This window comes from Phacochoerus africanus, chromosome 14 (genome assembly GCF_016906955.1).
Source record: "Phacochoerus africanus isolate WHEZ1 chromosome 14, ROS_Pafr_v1, whole genome shotgun sequence".
Lineage (NCBI taxonomy): Eukaryota > Metazoa > Chordata > Mammalia > Artiodactyla > Suidae > Phacochoerus > Phacochoerus africanus.
In genome coordinates, this window is record NC_062557.1 from 32,423,130 (window position 1) to 32,447,272 (window position 24,143).

Consider the following 24,143-nt stretch of genomic DNA (forward strand, 5'->3'; position numbering starts at 1 on the left):
ACAGGGTCCTGATCCTTGAGCTGAGAGGCAGATGTGAAGCCTGAGTCCTGCCTTCGTGGAGATGCAATAAGGAAAGGAGAGCTCCAAGTAACGCCTTCGTGGAGATGCAATAAGGAAAGGAGAGCTCCAAGTAACTCCAACAAAGTTAGACTATGCTGAGAACACTAAAATAGTTACAAATTCCACAGTGAGAGAAAAGAAAGATGCTCCATGTGGGGAATATGAAAGAGAAAGTTAACATGCTCAATTATTCTGATCAGAATTCTTTTGAAAGACTCTGTTCTCCTAAGAACCTTATTTGAGTCAACTTCTTAGTTCTCAGAGTTAAGACTCTTCATCTTACTTGATTCGTAAGTGCTTTCCAGTCATCACTGATGATGATCAGTTCCAAGTATCCCAAATGAAAATGGAGAAGTCAGCATGAAGCTAGGTCTAAGAGTCTTTCAGCTTATCCTTTTTTTCCACCACCACACCTGTTTTCTTGACTTTATAAACGCAAATCCTGCTAGGCAGACTCTTACTGGCAGCTGGAAAATAAAGACAGATTCTGTCCTAATACTTTTTACTATAGATATTTTATACTAAAATTTTCTTTACCAAAAAAAAGAGGGAGGAGGAGGAAAATAATAATGCATAGGAATAGGAGGAGGTGGAGAAAGACTAACTCAAATTCAGTAGTCATTTATCCTTCAGTATTTTGATTCATCAACTTGACTGCTTTGACTTCTATCAACCTTATAAAAGTCCTTCTGGACTCGTTTTCATGCTTCCTGATGAAGACTAAGATGATTTTAATGCATAGGTGTACCTGTGCATAGGGTTTTGAAGCCATTCTGATCTAAGCAAACTCTGAATTTTGAAAACATGAACTATCATATTCTAGGGCATTAACTTCATTTTTTATAATTATTTGAGGATTCTACACCACATTGTTAAAGTAAGTGAAGACACAAAAGTCGTTTCAGCTTTGGGGTGCAAACTAAAGACCTCCCCAGAGAAACAGCCAAAATGAATGTTGTGAATGGAGAGGGGTCTCAATGTTTCTGGGATGGCTCACGGTCCCCCCCTACAACCTCACTGCAGTACAACTCTCACTATGCAGAGGCAGAATCAAGATCCATTTAGCAACCCGTTTGTAGTAAATGCTATTTTTTATGATAAAACCCAGTGCATCAAAGAATGTAGATGGCCTTAGGGATACTTGTGAGAAGTAACCTGTGCTAATTCCTCTTGGACAGATTTAGGTGAATGCTGCCACCTATTGATAGGTGAAATATTTGCCACTAATTCCTACTCTGACAAGGTAATGTGCTAATTAATGTTTATCAGAGCAAATCTCATTACTCAGTTGGTCAAAACATTTTAACAGCTCTAAGTTCATAATTCCTCATGTATTTGTGATTAAAAAAATAAGTACATCATACTAATTTAAAACAAATTGCAAAGGCAAAGGAGTGAGGTAAAAATTCCATGAGTTTGGCAGTCAAAGGTCTGGGTTTGAGTCTCAGCTCAGCTCCAAAGTGCATGTAAAGAAGTTAATTAATCTCTCCGAACCTTAATTTCTTTATCAGTAAAAAGTGGATAGTCCTCTTTGCAGGAGAATTCAGTGATATTGCTTCATGACACCTAGGATGCATTTGATAAATGGCAGCATTTATTATTTTTTTCACTGAGTTATCAAAAGCAACTATTTCTGATGCAATGATTGGTAATATGACAAACCACATCATGTATCAGACTCTGGTGAACTCTTCTGCGTGGTTCAATTATCCTTCAGCAATGCTACTTGTCTAGTATAGTATCTTTGACATCCAAAATTAGGACAGTGTGAACATAAATATTAGAACCTTAAGTGTGCCAATTGAGAAAATGAGGATAAATGAGCCTCATTACCAAACGTCTCCTGTCTGCCCTAGAGGATATATGGGGCTGAGCAGATAAAGAATTATGATAAAACTTTGGAGCTGCGTATAAATGGGGCTTTGTGACCTGCTGGATAAGGTTGAGACTTAGAGCCAGACCTAGGAGGTTCACATTCCTTCCTCTGCATGGTGTGGGGGATCCTGGGCTCACACAGACAATAGGGGATTCATAGCTTGAGAATTCTAATGATGACTGAAAGGAGGGTGGCAGCCAGAACAAGAAGACTTTTCAGAAGCAGGACCCTGATTATCACATCGGTGCTGCAGCCCAGCGAGAGGCTGCTGAGAGGCCAAATGAAGCTGTTCTTGGAAAGCTTTCAGTGAAGTGTTTGTAACCTCCTTAAGAGAATCCCATTTCTCAAAAATGCAACACTGGAAAATCTCACATGATTAGTTCAGATAAACACCCTGTCATCAAATCACACCAGAAGTCATAGGGACCATCTCTTTTTGAAGAGTCTTTTTGAATGTCATGAGTCTAGTTTCCAAGACTTAGAGGAAAAAAAAAATCCAAAAAAAGGGTTTCTCAGGATATTTAAGGACCTTTACTTTTAGTCTGAAAGGTCAACGGGTGCTTAAAACAAAATAATCAAGAAATACCATGCCTATGAACAGTCTGCACCTTTTGAAAAGGTCTGCTTGGGATTGAATAGCCAATGCCCTCCCCCACCTCCTTTTCTTTTTTTCTTTGGGGCTTAGAAATTGAGAGGGAGGAGGAAGAGTTTCACATTCATTACTAACAACTTCGCACATAATAAGCATGTTCAGATACACCCTGGGGTGTTAGTTTTCTTTTCCCTATTTTTTTTTTGTCTCCTTTTTAGCAGCTTTCGATAAGTAGCACATTTTATTTCTGAAAAAAGAATCAGAGCCGTTATTGAGCAGCCGCACCCTGAGGAAGGTCAGGAGATTAGGGAGCGGAAGTAGGCTGACCAAACTTTTTGCTGACCACACTAAGGGACTGCCGCTTTCTTCCCATGATTTAATTTTGAGACTCTGACGAAAAGGCACCCCCTTAGAAAAAAATCTTTGCTGAAAAAAGAGTGAAAAATTGTTAGAAAATGGTCATCAAAAAGTGATCAATTTAAATTTATGTCTTACAAACAAACCACAGGGAACTAACTGCAGGGCAGACATGCATTTGCAATGGACATTCTCAAAATATGGGCATGAATTTTCAGGAAAGCGTGCACATTAGTAGCTTCTGATGTTGGTGGGCTTTGGCCTAATTTCACAAGTGTTCTGAAATTTTAAATGGTGCACTTCATAAATCAGAGAACAATATAGAGCTAAATGGAAACTTGGAATTTAACTGGCTGAACTCCCTCATTTTACAAGTGGGAAAACTGAGACCTCATGATGGAAAATAACTTGCCCAAGGTCACACAGCTGGTGAGGAGAGCTGGAGGACTCAAGCTCAAAGTTTCCATCCCAATCCCGCGTTCTTCCCATCGAGCTAAACAACTCCAAGATGGGAAACGGCAAACCCTCACATTTAATCAGAATTCTTCCTTCAAGAAACCCTACACGCATTCCCTTGCAAAGGGCCCTGCAAGTTGTTCATCTGCCGCAGCCTGTACTGATGCTGCTGAATGACTTCAAAGCCATCTAGACACATTTACCTGGCTCCAAGGACTTAGCCTCCTGTTCTCGCCTCTGTCTTCAGAAGGTACTCAGACCATTACACAAATGCTTAAATGATCTCTGTGTCTGTGTACTGGGATCAACTGATGTCACCATCATCTGCCCTCATGCAAATTAAAATTCAGTTTTTTCTCACTTTCACTTCCTCCTCCTGTACCATTGACAAATTCTACTTCCAAAGGGTGTCCTATGTTAATTTCCTAACTTACACTTTCGCAGACCCTCTCCATCAATGTCTTCCTGCTTCCAGGTTCTTACCACTTCAGTCCATGATGGCTAGACCAGAGGGATCTTTAATCTGCTGCATTGACATTCTCCTGCTCAGATCTCCGCTGCTTAAACAATTAAGTCCAAGCTCTCTCTCTCTCTCTTTTTTTTTTTTTTTTTTTTGCTTTTTTAGGGCCACACCTGTGGCATATGGAAGTTCCCAGGCCAGGGGTCGAATGGGAGCTGTAGCTGCCTGCCTGCACCACAGCCACCGCAACACCAGATCCGAGGAGGCACGTCTGTGACCTATACCACAGCTCACCGCAACGCTGGATCCTTAACCCACTGAGCAAGGCCAGGGATCGAACTCGAGTCCTCATGGATACTAGTTGCTTTTGTTACCGCTGAACCAGTACCAGAACACCCAGACTCACTTAACACAGCCTCATTCTAGCCTCCGCCTACTTATGGGACCTAAATTCCATTAGGTCCTTTCATCACCATTTATTCCAGCCCAGCTGGACTACTTGTCATTCCCTAAATATTACAGGAATTCTATGCATTGACTCCATTCCCTTCTCTTCTTTTCAACCTCCAGTGGTCTTCTTTCCTCCAGATCCCGGTTAAATACAACCTTCTCTGTGAATCTTCCCTAAGGAAGTAATGATTATTCTGTGCTTCCTTACCACATTGTTCATTCTTTTTATGACACTTATTTAATTCTTCCCTGTATTATAATAAGTTGCATCTTTCTCACTAAATAGATCTCTTTTATCTTTCAGAAGATGTCTTATTCACCTTTGTACTCCTCCTCACCATAATATTTCATCCAATGTTTTGCATATAAAAAGTGCTTTTCATATAATTTTTATATATAATGATTTTTTTTCCATTATAGCTGGTTAACAGTGTTCTGCCAATTTTCTGCTGTACAGCATGTTGACCCAGTTATACATACATGTACACATTCTTTTTTCTCACATGATCATGCTCCATCATAGTTCCCAGGGCTACACAGCAGGATCTCATTGCTAATCCATTCCAAAGGCAATAGTCTGCATATATTAACACCAAATTTCTAATACATCCCACTCCCTCCCCCTCCCCCTTGGCAACCACAAGTCTGTTCTCCAAGTCCATGATTTTCTTTTCTGTGGAAAGGTTCACTTGTGCCATATATTAGATTCCAGATATAAGAAGTCAGAAAGAGAAAGACAAATACCATATGATATCACTTTTCATATAATATTAATTGAGCATTTACTATCTGCAAGACACTAGGCCAGCAGTGTAAGGGCTGGAGGAGGCAAATAAAAAATAAGTAAAATACAATCCCTGTCTTCAAAGGAGCATTAGTCAGTGAGACATGTTCACGAATAACCTAAGTAAGTGAACTAACCGTGGGGGTGGAATTGGGTGGAGGGGAAGTGCTGAGTATGGAACAAACATCCCCAGTGTTCTGAGAACACTGATATTGTAATATGGAGGGTAGGGCAATGGGGGAGGGTAGAGGGAAAGAAAGGGCAAGGCTACTTTTAAATTCCATCTCTGGGCTGTGGTCATTATTAGCATCCTGTCTAGGTCTGGCTGATCCAACCCATCCTTTCCCTAATACCAGAGTAATCTTCCTAAAGCAAGACTGATCATTTAACTCCCTGTTCAGATGTTTGTTATTGAATGAATCAGCATCAAATAATTGCAGGCTTATGTTGGGTGTTATGGAGCATACCAGTTTGTAGAGATGAGACAAACTCCAGGAAACAGCTGGAGAACAAAAAGCAAGAACATGCTGTAAAAGTGCTAGAGGGTATAGAACAAAATAAGTGTGTGATTAGTGTGGGCTGAGAACAATCGAGAAGAAATAACCAGAGGACGCAAGCATTCAATGATGGCTACTTGGCAAGAAAACTTAGATGCACTAAGTGAACTTTAGGATACCTCTCAATTCATAGACCCTTGTAATCCTTCATTGAATAAATGCATGCTAAGCACGTCAATAAAATACTCACTAAATATTTTTTGACTGCCTTCTATGTGCCAGGAACTCTGCTAGACACTGGAGACAGAGCAGTGAATAAAAGACTTTGCACTTAAACCCTTACAGTAAAATGAGGATGACTGATGTTAAACAGGTAAATACAACAAAATGTGATGGATATGATAGTGGGAAGGTATAAGGTACTACAGGACCATGGGGTAGGAACCCTAACAGCCCAGGGGCTGGGAAAATATCCCTGAGAGATGATATCTAAAATCAAGACTCTAAGGCCATACCTGAGTTAGCCAGATAAAAGGGACTGAGCATTCAGGGAAAAGAAAATCATATGTGGAATTGATCTGCTGTATATCACAGGGAACTCTACCCAACATTCTGTGATGATCTATATGGGAAAAGAATCTAAAAAAGAATGGATATATGTATATGTATAATTGAACCTGTTTGTTGTACAGCAGAAATTACAGCATTGTATATCAAATGTACTTCAATAAAACTTTTTTAAAATGAAAAAAAAATAAAGTTTGGGATTAAGCAAATGAAAATAAAAAGACACTATGGTATGTCCAAGGAACTCAAAGACATTCAAAAAGGCAAGTAGGAAGGTGGCAAGAAATTAAGCTAGAGAGATAGGTCGAGCCAGATTATGGAGAATCTTGCTGAAGTTTGTTTGAGAGTTATCAATAGGCTTTAACAATATAATATGTAAAATTAAAGTACTTGGCACAGTGTATCTAGCCTACTAAGTATTAACAAATGTCTGTTGAAGACTGGATTAATGAATGAATAGTTGAATGAATGGATCTCCTTTGCTGTAGACACAGACTCATAAAATGATTCCACCTTGAGCATTTCTCCAGAAAGAAATGCCCCTATCACAGGAGGCATCATCATCCCCTTAGGTGTGCATAGCAGATTGAATTAATGACCTTGATAAGGCCACCCCTAACCTTAGCAGAATTACTCAGAGTCACCTGACTTGCCCCAGCAGAAGGAATTTAAGTAAATCTGCATTAAAGTCAAAGCTTTCCCATAGATAAGGGTAAAGTTTTACCTGGCAATCATTTAGGCTTAAACTGTGAAAGGGTAGCCTGACTCTTTCTTAATCCTTGATGAAAAAATAGACTTCTTAACCTTCAGGGCGTGCATATTCCCAAATTAGATTATTTCTAGCAATGCTTCAATGGACAAATACATTCAAGAAGTGAAAGAGAGAAAAAATATTCCAGGGAGAGATTTTTGCCTTTCAACAAGAAAAGAAAGAGTGAAATAATCATGCAAAGTTACACTGAATTCCTCCTTTGGACACCCAGGTTTTATGTCACTGAGACTCACCTTAGATCCAAGATCCAGAGCAGCCACTTGTAAACTGCCAGGATGAGATGCTGTCTCTAGAAAGGGGATACAAGATGTCATTCCCAGGATTCTAATTAATTACCAGGCCAAGTGTTAACACTCCACCCTCTTGTTTATAACCAGAAGACTTTCTCCTGATTTACTACAGGGTCACATTGAAAACTGGAGAGTTGATTCAGCTCCAGGTATAAATCACAGACTGGTATCAGTGCCTAGTAGATGGGTCCGAAATATTTCTGAAGTCATCAGAGCAGATAAGATTTCATTTGGCAGATAGGGACTCTGAATAGAGCTTTAGAAAGATTTTCAATGCTGTTGCTAGGGACGTTATCTGCGTGTGTATCTGTGTGTGCGTGCATGTGTGATATTCACATGTGCTTTCAGTCGGCAATGCCTCCCTAAACATAGTAAGCAGCCTGTGAAGGTCATTCACTGTTTTATCTCAGAGAGAAACATGCAAAATGCCTACATAAGCAGCTTTCTAGGAAATCTATTCTGTGTGTCTTATTAGTCACATAAAGCATAATGCTGTGAAAGAAGCCAGGTGTACCCAGATGTGGCTGGCATGGAACAAACACGGAATCTTCTTCCCAAGACTGAGTTTCTTGGTGTCCTAAGCCCCAGGACTGCTGACTACTTTCTGAGAACCTGCTTAGACAAAAACTCTAGCATTGTCTGAGCAGCCTGATTGGATTGGGAACTCTCTAAAGATGCCCTTGTTCCTGCTGAGAGGTTGTAAAGGATTGTGCAGGGGGCTACAAAGTGAGATGTGGCTGCTACCTGTGTGCGTCTGCCCCCAGGCAGCTGTGGGAGTAAGGGGGTGCCTAGTCCTAGGACAGCTGTAGCCCATTGCAGTCACAGATTGCTGGATGGGTTCCTGGATGCCAGAAAATATTTCTTCCCCTGCAGTTCATTTGGTCTAAAACTAAATGGCTGCCTCACTGCCCCTTTGCTCATTCTTGATTAACAACCATTTCTGATTCAGTCTTGTCTTCCACGAAGCTTGTTGTCCCTGCCAGCCCCTCATAATGGACATCACAGATACAACAGGCTAAAGACACACAGAAGTCAGGGCATTCTTTCACTAAACAAGCAAGAGCTTGAGAAATCAAGCCTTCCCAGGGCTGCACTAGCAAGAATACACCTAGATTCTGAGCCAAGCTGTTTCCTTCCCCCCATCCTTTCCCTGTGCATCATTTGCTCTTTTATTTTGCATTAAGTGTAGCTTAGTGATCATGGACTTCGGCTCTTGCCTGTAGTGATCCTCTTCGTATTTTATTCTTTACACAGAATAGGAAGGAGGTTTGCTTGCTTTGCACAGAGGCTGAGCCACAGGAGAAAGCAAAGCCAATGTGACTTATTGAATGAAAGCTCTGGACAATTACCAACCACTTGTTCCTCTTCTGCCTCAAACAACCTAAACTGGTAAGTCCATTTTATTAGCACCTTTCTTTCATTTTTCATCTGTGTGAATGTGAGGCTTTCTTAGTTACCGATTATTTTTAAAATGTGTATGTGTTGCTGCAGTTTAAATGATATAAAAAAATCTACATCTTACAAAGTTAGCTGCAGGCAGGACATGAAGAATGCACACGAGCCCATACACAGTGGTCTGCAATAGCACATATACGTGCATGTGGGTAGGCACAGGTCGGGGTAGTGAAGCCCCATTTCTGATAATTGGGCTTTTGTTTGCAGCAAGTTTAAGGGCATTTTGTGCTTGTATAACTGATCAGCATTAGCTGTGAAAAATTCATTATTCCTTTGTTGTATAAGATCATTTTCCACTCGGGTTCCTGAGTAGCTACAAAATACCTGTTGGCTCAGGTAAAGAATGCATCCCTTGGTGCTAATATTAGGTTATCACTATCTTTAATCCAGTTTGAAGGCTGGACACACAGAGTGGAATGCCAGCATTCTATCCATCCTGGGTGAGCATATGCTTGTAAATAACCCTAAGACTGTGGTGTTGAGGATACCTGCCAAGGGGAAACAATGGACATGCATGCAAACCCTGACTTGATCCACTGCCCTTTACACCCATTTTTCTTAAGTTTATTCCATGAAGATATATGGCTGGTAGGATGCACTAGATTTGAAAGGGAGATATTTTAAGTACCTGTTACCCATGCCGGTTGTTAGCCCAGCCAAGGCTGCTAGAAATACTACTGATAATCAAGGATGAGTTTGCTTCTATGCTGGGCCCTCAAAATCCCTGCATTCATTTAATTTCTTCATTTCCTAATAAGATGTAAGCCAACTTCTGTAAAGGAGAAAAACGAATGGAGAAAGCTATTGCTTTTCCTACCACCACCACTGTGTCTCCTTAGTCTTTTGTTTGTCTGGCTACTGCAAGACTTTATGGCAGCAACAGTCCATCCCTAGTGGACTCAGAGTCTACATAAATGTCATCAGAGTTTAATGTCTTTGCTGTACTCTATCTGCAGTATATCACTGGCTGTTTAGATGAAGTTGTGGCCTTGGATGCTGACAAGGATGGATGATGTTGGAACAGTGAGCAGCATGCTTCCCTAAATAAAACAAAAGTTAGGAAATCTGAGAGATGGGTGACGTTTTGCCTCGCAGAAAGTATCCCCAGGCCACTCAATCAAACGAACAGGGTCATTCTCCCACATGATCCAGCTGTTTCACCAATGATGGTATTCTAACGGGATGGAGACAGCATTGCTTAGTGGTTAGAGATGTCAGGAAAGTAAGGTTCCTGGTTCCCAGGCTGAGTGTGTGTCTTTAAGAAATTCACTTCATCTCCCTGGATCCCCATTCTTCCACTCCTTCCATTCTTGATCATTTCAAAGAAGCCATGCCAAGCTCAATTACTGCATCCATGAAATACCATTTAAATATTTCTTGTTAAAAGGTGCAATAGGTAATCAAGATCATTGTTCATGCACTTTAATCCAGAGATCATGCATCAGAAATCCAAAAATGAGAGTTTATGTGGGGATGAGGAGATCATGCCCCTTCCTAAGGGATATAGAGCACTCTGAAGGAAGTACGATCAGAACTAGGAAATTAGAAGAGGAGAATGGAGCTGAAGATGACATTTTTAAAAACTTAAAATTCAAATAAATAGGCCACATAAATATTTTTTCATTATTTGTTAGTAATAACTGATTTTCCTGAGGATGACAAGATAGTGAAAGTCTTAAATTATGTTTTGAAACCAACATGGAATATTGGGGGTGAGTTATTTCATGGATGAGAGGAATCCAGGTATAGAATGTATGAGAACTTTCAGATGTTCAGATTACTCCCCTACCCACATACATGGAACTAACAGCTGTAAATGTACTATGATTTGAGGAGTTCTAGAAGGATCATTTGAAAAAAAAAATTCCATCTCCAGGATTAAGCTACCTAAAATTTTTTCAGCAGGGATTCAGATAAGTATTGCTGCCTTTTATAAAGTACAGATATTTCTTAGAAGGGATACCATATCATAAATGAATGCATTAAATGTTTTCTACTTCGTGGGAAACCCAAATAATGTTGCATTAATATTATATTAATTCTTCGGCTTTCTATTTATTTCTTACCTGTCTTCAAGAACTTCTCTCATAATTATCATTTCACTCTTGATCAAAAAATTAAGTGGTCTTAGGACAAGCTGTCTCCTTTTTGTGTGGAATGCTTGGATTAGGCAATATCATCCAGACTTCCTCTAAGGGATATAGAGCACTTAAGAGTCACATTATAGAAAGATGAATTCTCCATCCTCTTCTTTAAATCCACTCTTCCCCTGTAGTCTTTTTTTTTTTTTTTTAATTATTGGTGGAACTATCACATGCCTAGTCAGCCAAGTAAAGCTCACAGAAGTTACCCTCAGGTTTACTGATTCTTTTAGCCCTTCCATCCAATCACTAACCAAGCCTGGTCCACTTTATTTTCTTCTTCTTTTTTTTTTCTTTTTTTAACACAGCAGGATTTCATTGCTAATCCATTCCAAAGGCAATAGTCTGCATATATTAACCTCAACCTCCCAATTCATCCCACTCCCTCCCCCTCCCCCTTGGCAACCACAAGTCTGTTCTCCAAGTCCATGATTTTCTTTTCTGTGGAAAGGTTCATTTGTACCATTTATTAGATTCCAGATATAAGTGATATGGTATTTGTCTTTCTCTTTCTGACTTACTTCACTCAGGATGAGTCTCTAGTTCCATCCATGTTACTGCAAATAACATTATTTTGTTCTTTTTTATGTCTGAGTAGTATTCCATTGTGTGTATATATACCACCTCTTCCTAATCCAATCACCTATTAATGGACGTTTGGGTTGTTTCCATGTCTTAGCTATTATGAATAGTGCTGCAATGAACATGTGGGTGCATGTGTCTTTTTCAAGGAAAGTTTTGTCCAGAAAGATGCCCAAGAGTGGAGTTGCGGGGTCATGTGGTAGTTCTATGTACAGATTTCTGAGGTACCTCCATACTGTTCTCCATAGTGGTTGTACCAGCTTACATTCCCACCAACGGTGCAGGAGGGTTCCCTTTTCTCCACACCCTCCAGAATTTATTATTTGTGGACTTATTGATGATGGCCATTCTGACTGGTGTGAGGTGGTATCTCATGGTGGTTTTGACTTGCGTTTCTCTAGTAATCATGGATGTTGAACATTGTTTCAAGCGCTTGTTGGGCATCTGTATATCTTCCTTGGAGAAATGTCTATTCAGGTCTTTTGCCCATTTTTCAATTGGGTTGTTGGCTTTTTTTGCTGCTGAGTTGTATAAGTTGCTTGTATGTTTTAGAGATTAAGCCCTTGGTCAGTTGCATCCTTTGAAACTATTTTCTCCCATTCTGTAAGTTGTCTTTTTGTTTTCTTTTTGGTTTCCTTTGTTGTGCAAAAGCTTGTCAGTGTGATTAGGTCTCATTGGTTTATTTTTGCTTTTATTTCTGTTGCTTTGGGAGGCTGACCTGAGAAAACACTTGTAAGGTTGATGTCAAATAATGTTTTGCCTAAAGTCCAGGATCAGATGGCTTCACAGGTGAATTCTACCAAACATACAAAGAGGAACTTATGCCCATCCTCCTTAAACTTTTTCAAAAGGTTGAAGAAGAAGGAACATTCCTAAAGACCTTCTATGATGCCACCATCACCCTAATTCCAAAACCAGACAAAGATACTACCAAAAAAGAAAACTATCGGCCAATATCTTTGATGAATATAGATGCAAAAATTCTCAACAAAATTTTAGCCAACTGAATCCAATAACATATCAAAAAGATCATGCACCACAACCAGGTGTGATTCATCCCAGGTTCACGAGGATGGTTCAACATACACAAATCAATCAACATCATACACCACATTCACAAAAGAAAAGTCAAAAACCACACCTCAATAGATGCAGAGAAAGCATTTGACAAAGTCTAACATCCATTTATGATAAATGGACTCACCAAAGTGGGTATAGAGGGAACATACCTTAACATAATCAAAGCCATTTATTACAAACCCACAGCAAATATAATACTCAATGGAGAAAAGCTGAAAGCCTTCCCACTAAAATCTGGAACAAGACAAGGATGCCCACTTTCTTCTTCTTTTTTATCTGTCCATCCCTCTCTATCCCTGTGTCATATACTGTAATTGAAGTCACTAGCTCTCACAGAGACTTTTTCAAGAACTTCGTACTTGGTTGTCTCTTGTCACTGGTCTCACCACACACAACCCTAGCCCTTCAAATCACCCCCTGGGTGCCTCTAGAGTAATTCTTTAAAAATACAAATACCAGCTTTCCCTTAAAGTTCTCTAGTGATTTCCTTTTGTAACAGGTTGAAGTCTAAGCTCCTATCATGACATGGATTTGATGGTCTGGCCCTCTCCAGGCTTTTCTCCCAAGGTCCTGGAATGGTGGGTAAAATGTATCACTGAAAGTGTCAGAACCCTGAAAGATACCATTAGGGCCCCTGTGGACATTGACCTACCAGCTAGGGCATTGACCTACCAGGATGGTTCACATCTCTGTGTTCTAACCTGAGCTAATACACCTAGAATGCCTTTTTCCTTCCTTCCTACTAGTAGATTTTTCATTCACTCTTCTAAATTCCTGCACAGGCATCACCTTCTCTAACCCATTTCTTCACCCCCCCCCCTTCCTATGCCCACATCCTAGCATCCTCAAAGTTAATCACTTACTTCTTTGCCTTAGGCATTTGAGAGGTTAAGATATCAGATGCTAAAAAAAAAAAGATATCAGGTCTAGACCCATATTGCCTGGGTTTGAATCCCAGATGTGCCCCTTAGTAGTGCCTCAATTTCTTACTACGTAAAATGGAGGTGGTAATAGTTCTTAGTTCACAGGAATTCAATGAACTGATATATATATAAAGGCATTATAAAACAGTGCTCAGCTCAGAGAAGGTTCCATATAAATGAAAGATATTATGATTATTCCATAATTTCCCATATCACACTATTTTATAGCTACATGCACTTGCCATAACTGCCCACCTTTTTAGCCTACAAGCTAGCTCCTTGGGGTACAGGTGGGGTACCTGTACAATTTACCTAGGAAAGTTTTTCAATTTACTTTCCCAGTTTTTGCACTGCAACCAGGGAAACCAAGATAGCTGGTCATCCTATAAGGACTCTTATTCACCTTTGAATCCCCAGGGTCTATCACAGGATACATAGGTTACAAAGTAGGTCATCCATAAGGGTTTATCAAACTGCAGAACCAATATTGTCTGTTCACCTTCCTCCTCAGAAATATGCCTTCAAACTTCAAAAACCAGTCTTCTTCTTGCTGTGAAGTCACAACCGACTTTTCAAAACTTATCACTGAATAGCGGAATATATCGTTTTTATTAAAAAAAATGCATAGGAACTGGAAAGAATGCTTCCACCCTGTTTTAAATCATCAGTGTAATAGAATCGGCCACCTTTAGCAATCAAAGACATACCCGTCATGCTAGCAGTGGGTAGGAAATGGGGTGGGGAGGGTGTTACACTTTCTTTTTATCTAGTGACAGGCAGGTTGAAGTCTGAAGGTCCCTAGTTCTCATCACAGCCAAAAGAGCAATCTTGTCCCAGTCAGAAATGTTCCCTTTGCTGAATGTATCTGTCTACCCAGCTGTCAAGACTGGCTAGAGCTCCTGTTTCTAATATGCTTTGTCTTACGACTGCTCCTCAACCAAGTTGGCACAGATGTTTTTTCACAGTACAAATACAATTTAAAAAAAAAAAAAAAAGCCCTCCAAGAAACAGGGGCTCTGGACTTGTCAGAACTCAAAATGAGAACAAAACCTTATCTTCAGAATCAAGATCTAGGAAAAAGAGGACAGGCTGCCAGACCAAGGTCTCTCGGGCAGAATAATAGCAGAAGTTCCCATCATGGCTCAGTGGAAACGAATCGGACTAGCATCCATGAGGACACAGGTTTGATCCTGGGCCTTGCTCAGTGGGTTAAGGATCCGACATTGCCATGAGCTGTGGTGTAGGTCACAAACATAGCTTGGATCTGGTGTCACTGTGGCTGTGGCTGTGGCTGTGGCCAGAGGCTACATCTCTGATTTGACCTCTTGCCTGGGGACCTCCATATGCTGTAGGTGCAGCCCTAAAAAGACCAAAAAAAAAAAAAAAAAAGGTATAATAGCAGAGTTTCTATCATTGAGCTTTGAAGTCAGAGTTCAAATTCTACCTCCTCCATTTACTTGCTATTGGATCTTGGACCTGACCTCTCAGGGCTGCGATTTCCTTGTTTGTAAAATGGGGGTATAATCATGCTGACTTTCTCACAGGATTGTTATTACATTTTGTCTCAGCCTGTGGGGGGGGGGGGGAAGCCTGAGGCAAAGTTGACAGCAAATATTCCATTAGGTATTGAAATATACAAACTTAGGGCATCAAGAGTGAAGGGAAAAGGGAAATGAGTCAAGGAAGGAGGTAAAACGAATAAAGGTGGTTTGTAACTGAACTAGGCAAAGCATCACACACACACAAAAACACACAAGCATGGAGTTCCCGTCGTGGCTCAGTGGTTCACGAATCCGACTAGGAACCATGAGGTTGCAGGTTCAATCCCTGGCCTTGCTCAGTGGGTTAAGGATCTGGCATTGCCGTGAGCTGTGGTGTAGGTTGCAGACGCGGCTCAGATCCCGCGTTGCTGTGGCTCTGGTGTAGGCCGGCGGCTACAGCTCTGATTCAACCCCTAGCCTGGGAACCTCCATATGCCACAGGAAAGGCCCAAAAAAAGGCAAAAAGACAAAAAAAAAACACCACACACAGTCATGTGATTGTTTCCCAAAAGCCCTCAACATAGTCCACAGGGAAGGAATGAAAAGAAAATTATCTTCAGGCTACTTCCAGTCTCCTTTTCTCATTGGTCCAGTTTTTCCCATTTCCATATAGTGTTACCCAGTCCTTCTCTGTAGCCATGAGTGAATCTGGAACCTCCCTCCATGGGTCTGGTTGGGTCAGAGCTGTTGCAGCTACTGTCACAGCAATCATGAGGGTCACCATGCCAGAACCTGCCCTTCATTTGACATGGCTGGTTATGTTAAGAGCAGGGTGGCAGAAGCAGCCAAAGTCCAGGAGCGGCAGTTCTGAAATAAATCTGAACAGGATCCACACGCCACAGGTTGTTCTTACCATTTTGGACCTGGATTGTCCAGGTTACTGCCACTCTTTCCTTACAGGTGTATTCACAAATCTTTCAAAAGCGTAGTTCATCAGGCCATAATATGTCAAAGAGCAGAGTCTTTGATTTTCTTAAAGTCCATTTTATCAATTTGTTTTGTGGTTTCTTCTTTTTGTGCCTCCTCTAAGAAATCATTGTTTTATTCAAGTTCACAAAAATTTTCTCCTACTTTTTCCTTTAGAGGTGTTATAGTTTTAACTTTTGCAGTTAGGTCTATGATCTATGTCACTTTAAGTTAATTTTTGTATATGATATGAAGGAGGGGTTGAAGTTCTTTTTTTTTTTGGCAAATGGATAACCCATTGTGCCATGACTCTTTATTGAAAAATTATTTTTCTCTATTGAATTACCTTGACACTTTTGTCAAAAATCAATTGACCATATATTTGCAGGTTATTTCTGGCTCTCTACTTTGTCTCATTCACCTGTACATCTATCCTTGTGTTCCATTGTCTTTATCTGCATACCTATCCTTACACCAATACTATGTCTTGATTATTGTACCTTTATAACTCTTGAAATCAGGTAGTGTAAGCAACTCTCTTCTTTTTCAAAGTTGTTTTGGTATTTTTGATTTTTTCCAATCTTTTTTGAGGTGATGGAAGTACCTTTATTCACAGAAAAGTAGTAATATCCATAGAAAGAAAAGTATTTCTTTTGGAAGTTTCCAAATCTTTTAAAATCATTTTATTATAGTTGATTTACAATGTTCTGTCAATTCCTGCTGTACAACACAGTGACAGAATTTTCTCACATTCTTTTTCTCATATTATCTTCTAGCATGTTCTATCACAATTGATTGGATATAGTTCCCTGTGCTATGCAGCTGGACTTCATTACTTATCTGTCCTAAACGTAATAGTTCACATCTACTAAACCCAGACTCCCAGTCCATCCCAATCCCTCCCCTCTGGCAACCAAAAATCTGTTCTCTATGTCCATTTGTTTCTTTTCTGTAGATAAATTCATCCGTGCCATGTTTTAGATTCTACATGTAAGTGATATCATATCATATTTGTCTTCTTCTTTCCGACTTACTTCACTCAGTGTGAGTCTCTGGTTCCATTTATGTTGCTGCAAATGGCATCATTATATTCTTTTTATGGCTGAGTAGTATTCCTTTGTGTATATGAACCACATCTTCTTAATCCATTCATCTGTCGATGGACATTTAGGTTGTTTCCATGTCTTGGCTATTTTGAATGGTATTGTAATGAACATAGGGGTGCACGTATCTTTTAGAATGAAAGTTTTGTCTAGATATATGCCCCAGAGATTGCTGAATCATATGGTACTTCTATATTTAGTTTTCTGAGGTACCTCCATACTGTTTTCCATAGTGGTTGTACTAATTTATATTCCCACCAAAAGTGTAGGAGAGGGTCCCTTTTCCCCACACACACTCCCAGCATTTTTTTATGTAGACTTATTAATGATAAGTAATCTGACTGGTGTGAAATGGTACCTCATTGTAGTTTTGATTTGCATTTCTCTAATAATTAGTGATGTTGAGCATTTTTCCATATACCTGTTGGCCATCATATGTCTTCTTTGGAAAATGTCTATTCAGGTCTTCTGCCCATTTTTTAACTGGGCTGTTTGTTTTTTTATGGTTGAATCATATGAGTTGTTTGTATATTTTTGAGTGTAAGGCCTTGTCAGTTGCATTATTTGCAACTATTTTCTCCCATTCCTTAGGGTGTCTTTTTTTATGATTTCCTTTGCTGTGCAAAAGCTTGTCAGTTTGACTAGGTCCCATTGGTTTATTTTTGGTTTTATTTCTATTGCCTTGGGAGACTGACCTAAGAAGACATTTGTGCAGTTGATGTCAAAGAATGTTTTTCCTATGTTCTCTTCTGGAGTTTTATGGTGTTTTGTCTTAAGCTTAAGTCTTTTTTTTTTTTCTTTTTTCTCATCTTTTGTCTTTTTAGGGCTGTACCCGCAGCATATGGAGGTTCCCAGGCTAGGGGTCTAATCGGACCCCTACACCAGAGCCACAGCAGTGCAGAATCTGAGCCACATCTGTGATCTACACCACCAGAGCCACTGATGGAACTCACAACCTCATGGTTCCTAGTCGGATTCGTTGACCACTGAGCCACAACGAGAACTCCCTTAAGCTTAAGTCTTTAAGCCGTTGTGAGTTTATTTTTGTGCATGGTATGAGAGTATGTTCTAGTTTCATTGATTTACATGCAGCTGTCCAATTTTCCCAGCACCGTTGGCTAAAGAAACTGTCTTTTTCCCATTTTACATTTTCACTTGCTTTGTCAAAGATTAATCGACCATAGATGTCTGGGTTTATTTCTAGGCTCCCTATTCTGTTCCATTGGTCTGTATGTCTATTTTTCTATGAGTACTACACTGTCTTGATTACTGTAGCTTTATAATATTGTTGGAAGTCTGGGAGAGTTTTGCCTCCTGCATTTTCCCCTCTCAGGATGACTTTGGTGATTCTGGGTCTTTTATGGTTCCATATAAATTTAAGGATTGTTTTTGTTTGTTTTAGTTCTGTAAAGAATGTCATGGGTAATTTGATAGGAATTGCATTAAACCTGTAGATTGCTTTAGGTGGTATGGCCATTTTAACAATCTTAATTCTTCCAATCCTGGAGCATGGTATATCTTTCCATTTCTTTGAAGCCTCTTTAATTTCCTTGATTAATGTTTAATAGTTCTCAGCATATAAGTCTTTCACATCCTTAGTCAGATTCATTACTAGGTATTTAATTTTGGGCGATGCAATCATAAAAGGTATTGTATTTTTATATTCTTTTTCTTATATTTCATTGTTAGAACACAAAAATGCAACTGATTTCTGAATGTTAATCTTGTATCCTGCTACTTGCTGAATTCATTGATCAGTTCAAGTAGTTTTTGCATGGGATCCTTAGGGTTTTTTATACATGGTATCATGTCATCTGCATACAGTGACAATTTTACCTCTTCTCTTCCAATTTGGATACATTTTATTTCTTTTGTTTATATGATCCCTGTGGCTATTACTTCCAATACTACGTTAAATGAAAGTGGTGGGAGTGGGCATCCTTGTCATGTTCCAGATTTTAGCAGGAAGGCTTTCAGCTTTTCTCCATTGAGTATTATACTGGCTGTGGGTTTGTCATAAATGGCTTATATGATGTTAAGGTATGTACCCTCTGTGCTCACTTTGGTAAGTTTTTATCATGAATGGATGTTGGATTTTGTCAAATGCTTTTTCTCCATCTATTGAGAGGATCATGTGGTTTTTGAGTTTTCTTTTGTGAATGTGGTGTATGACGTCGATTGATTTACATATGTTAAACCGTCTTTGAGAACTTGAGATGAATCCCACTTGGCCATGGTGTATGAACTTTTTTATGTATTGTTGGATTTGGTTGCTAAAATTTTGTTGAGAACTTTTGCATCTACAGTCATCAAAGATATTGGCCTATAATTTCCTTTTTTGGTAGTATCTTTGTCTGGTTTTGGTATTAGGGTGATGTGACTTCATAGAATGTCTTTGAGAGTGTTCCTTCTTCCTCAACCTTTAGGCAAAGCTTAAGAAGGATAAGTATAAGTTCTTCTTTGTATGTTTGGTAGAGTTTACCTGTGAAGGCATCTGGTCCAAGACTTTTGTTTGTAGAGAGTGTTTTTATTATGTACTCAATTTCATTTCTAGTGATTGATCTGTTTGAATCTATTTCTTCTTGATTAAGTTTTGGTGGGCTGTATGTCTCTAAAAAGTGGTACATTTCTTCTGGGTTGTCAAATTTGTTGGCATAGTATTCTCATGGTTTTTTATGTTTATGCAGTATCTATTGAGATTTCTCCTTTTTCATTTCTTATGTTTTTATTTGGGTTCTTTCTTCTTCTTGGTGAGTCTGGCCAGAAGTTTGTCAATTTTGTTTACCCTTTCAAAAAAACAGCTTTGATTTAATTGACTTTTTTGTTGTTGTTTTTTGAATCTCTAGTTTATTGATTTCCTTTCTGTTTTTTATGATTTCCTTCCTTCTGCTGACTTTAGGTTTTGTTTGTTCTTCTTTTTCTTATTCTTTTTGGTGGTATGTTAAGTAGTTGTATATTTGAGATTTTTCTTCTTTTATGAGGAAATCCTGTACCACTATGAATTACCCTCTAACAACTGCTTTTGCAGCACTCTATAGATTTTGAATAGTTGTGTTTTTATTATCATTACACTTGCAGTATTTTTTAATTAACATTTTGTTTTCCTCCTTGACCCATTGGTGTTTTCATAGCATGTTGTTTAGTCCCCGTGTAGTCAGTTTTTTCTCATTTGATTTTTAGTTTCATGCCATCATGGTCAGAGAAGATGTTTAAAATAATTTCTAGGGATTTTCTGTCATGGCTCAGTGGTTAACAAATATGACTAGGAACCCTGAGGTTGCAGGTTCAATCCCTGGCCTTGCTCAGTGGGTTAAGGATCTGGCATTGCAATGAGCTGTGATGTAGGTTGCAGATGTGGCTTGGATCCCGCGTTGCTGTGGATCTGGCGTAGGCCAGTGGCTGCAGCTCCAATTAGACCCCTAGCCAGGGAACCTCCATATGCCATGGGAGCAACCCTAGAAAAGGCAGAAAGACAAAAATAAATAAATAATTTCTATCTTCTTACATTTGTTGAAGTTAGTTTTGTGCCCCAGTATGTGGTCAATCCTCAAGAATGTTCCATGTGCACTTGAAAAGAATGTATATCCCAGGGTTTTCTTGGATGTATTCTCCTAAAAATATCATTTAAGTCTAACTGTTCTATTGTATCATTTAGGATCTCTTTTGTCTTATTGATTTTCTGTCCATTGATGTGAGTGGGGTGTTAAAGGCTCCTACTATTATTGTATTCCCATTGACTTCTCCATTTATGTCTGTTAGTATTTGTTGTATGTATTTGGGTTCTCCTACATTGGGAACATTTATATTAACAAGTGTAATACCCTCTTCTTGAATTGATCCTTTTATTGTGAAATAGTGTCCTTCTTTGTATGTCTTTATGTTCTTTGTTTTAAAGTCTATTTTGTCTAATATGAGTATTGTGACTCCCACTTTACTGTCACTTAGGTTTATGTGAAATATCTTTCTCCATCCGTCTCCTCACTTTCAACTTATATGTGTCCTTTGTCCTCAGGTTAATCTCTTGTAGGCATCATATTGTAGGCTCATTTTTTGATCCAGTCTGCCACTCTATGTCTTTTGATTGGACCACTTTGACATTTAAGGTATTTATTGGTAAATATATATTTATTGCCTTTTTAACCCTTGTTTTCCAGTTGATTCTATGTTTCTCCTTTGTTCCTTTCTTTTTTTTTTGGTTGAATGATTTCCTTTTTTATGCTATGTTCTCTTCTTTTTAGCATTTGCTAATGTATTATTTAATTTTGATTTCTCATTGTGCTGTTTTTCAAGTATTTTAATCCCTTCCTATGTCTGTTTGCTTTAGCCTGATAGTCATATAGGCTCAAACACATTCCAGAAAAAAAAAGTCTAGATTTTCTTACTTTCCTTCCCCACATTTTGATTTTGATGTCTTTTTTTAACATGTTCATGTTTATCCTTTTGCTATTACATGTGTTTATTGTTGCTTTTAAAATAGTTTTTTTTTTCCTTTTAGATCTGTATACTGGCTTATTTAAGTGATTACTTTCCAATTGTGATTTCCTCCATCCTATATTTTCTTACTTCTTTCCTATTTAGAGGAGACCTTTCAGTATTTTATTTTATTTGCTTTGTCTTTTTTGTCTTTTTAGGGGTGCAGCCATGACATATGGAAGTTTGCAGACTAGGGGTCTAATTGGAGCTGTAGCCGCCGGCCTACACCAGAGCCACAGCAATGTGGGATCCAAGTGGTCTCTGTGACCTACACCACAGCTCACAACAATACCAGATCCTTAACCCACTGAGCAAGGCCAGGGATCGAACCCACAATCTCATGGTTACTAGTCAGGTTCATTAACCACTGAGCCATGACAGGAACTCCCAGTATTTCTTTTAGAATGGGTTTAGTATTGCTGTACTCTTTTAGTTTTTGTTTGTTGGAGAAATTTTTTAATTTCTTCTTCTAATTTTAAATGATATTTTCCTGGGTAGGGTATTCTAGGCTGAAAATTTTTCCCTTTTAGAACTTTGAATATATCTTGCCACTCTCTTCTGGTCTGTAGTGTTTCTGTTGAGAAATCAGCTGATGGACATATGAGGATTCCCTTATAATAACTCTTTGTTTTTCTCTTGCTGCCTTTATAATCCTCTCCTTATCTTTTAACTTTTGCCATTTTTTATATTAATATGTCTTGGTATAGGTCTTTTCAGGTTCAACTTGTTTGGGGACTTCTGTGCTTCCTGTATCTTGATATCTGTTTACTTTAGGTCTGGAAAGTTTTCAGCCATAATTTCTTCAAATATATTTTCAATCCCCTGTTCTTTTTATTTTCCTTCTGGAATCCCTATTACCCATAGATTGGCCTACTTTATATTATCCCATAGATCTCTTATTTTGCATTCATGTTTTTTCATTTAGTTTTCTGTCTGCTGTCCTGATTGGGTGATTTCCATCATTTAGTCTTCCAAGTCACTAATTCTTTCCTCTGCATTATTTATTCTGCTCCTCAGTGGCTTTAACTCAGCTTGCAGCTCTGAAAATGAATTTTCTAATTTTTCTTGGCTCCTCCTTATATTTTCTAGTTCCTTTCTAAAGTAATTTGCATTACTGTTGATACCTACTCTTAATTCCTTCACATTTTCTCTTAAATCCTTCATAATTTTCACTATCTCCTTTTTTTGTTGTTGTTCTTTCTCTTTTAGGGCCACACCCATGGCATATGGAGGTTCCCAGGCTAGGGGTCCAATCAGAACGGTTGCTGCTGGCCTATGCCAGAGCCACAGCAATACTAGATCCAAGCTACGTCTGCAACCTACACCATAGCTCATGGCAATGCTGGATTCTTAACCCACTGAGAGAGGCCAAGGGTTGAACCTGTAACCTCATGGTTCCTAGTTAGATTCATTTCTGCTGCACCAAGACAGGAACTCCTCACTATCTCCTTTTTGAACTCAGTGTCTGTTAAACTGCAGAGGTCTGTTTCATTGTTTTCTCCTTCAAGGGAATTCTTCTGTTCTTTTAACTGGGAATAGCTCCTGAGTGTCTTCATTTTATGTATACTTTTCCTATTCTGTGAGTTGAGGGAAAATAACTACTGAAATCCTGGAGGGCTATTTATATGTGAGAGTGCCCCTTGGTAGTTTGTTATGGCTTGATAATTGTTTTTTTCTTTTTGTAAGAGGGCTGCTTTTGGTTTGTATGCTTGCTCTCCCTTTCCTCAGTGTGTGTGCAGGCTACTATCCCCTTGATAGGGGGTGTGCTGATATATAGCCTGTGTGTGTTTCCAGGGAGATGGAGGCAGTGGGCAGGGCCTATAGCCAGTAGCTGGTGTCTGGATTCTTGACAGTGGCAAGGACCCATGGGGAGGTGGTTCCGACTGCTCCTTGTTGCAGGTCCCTGAGAAGTGGCCATGACCCTCAGACAGGTAAAGGCAGTGCCCAGAGCCTTGCAAGAGCAAGGGGTTCCCAGAAACAATGGGTGGCACCCAGCTGCAGTGCCCTACTCTGTGGCTACCCCTGAAGTGACTGGAGCCACAGGTGGTGCCTGTTCACAGACCCCTAGTGGTGGTGGGCCACACCCACCTCTGGAGTCTGAGATGGCTGTGGCTGTTTGCCCCCACCACTCATAGCCTATGGAGGAGGTGCCCCATATCCCACAGACCACACAAGAGATGCCCCACAGCCTATAGCTTGTGAAAGAGATGCCCTGCTATCTGTAGCCTGTACAGGAAGCACTCTGCCACCTGAGAGCCCACGAGCGCAGAGAAAGATATTCCTATGGTAGTCCCACCCCTCCTTCTCTAGCCCTCCACAACAAGGTTCCCTCACTTCTCCTGTGGGTCTCTGCCTCCTCCTGCACTCCCTTGGCTGTGGTGCTCCACTCCCCAGCCTGTGATGCACCACTCCCTAGCCCCTCAGGCTGTCACAGCACAGCTGACTCTAGTCCTCTCCCCAGAACTGACCTCCAGAGCCTGAATCTCCAGTGCTCAGACTTCACCCAAGCATCTCAGGCTGTGGTGTACAGGGGAAGTTGTACTGAAGGTCTGTGTGGCATGCTCTCTGCTTTGCCCTTCTCAGTCCAGCTGCTGTGCATTTCTCTAGGACTTTGAGGTTCCCTGTCCATCTTGGCTCATCTCATCAGTTAAGTGGCCTCCCAGGGTGCACATTCTTTTTCTCTGTCACAGCTCCCCCTCAGGAGTGCTGGTCCCATCTGTACTGATTCCTTGTTTTCTTCTTCTCTTTTTTATCTTTTGTTCTATTCAGTTATATGGA

At 39.7% G+C, this 24,143-nt stretch overlaps 1 protein-coding gene across 1 annotated transcript in view; it reads left to right on the forward strand.

Moving 5' to 3' along the window:
• LOC125113853 (ankyrin repeat and fibronectin type-III domain-containing protein 1-like) overlaps positions 1-24,143 on the forward strand; it is a 247,248-nt gene that overhangs the window by 185,862 nt on the left and 37,243 nt on the right. Inside the window, exon 3 of the mRNA XM_047756798.1 lies at positions 8,416-8,550. The gene's annotated coding sequence lies outside the window, so the exon portion shown is untranslated. The remainder of the gene's footprint in view (positions 1-8,415; positions 8,551-24,143) is intronic.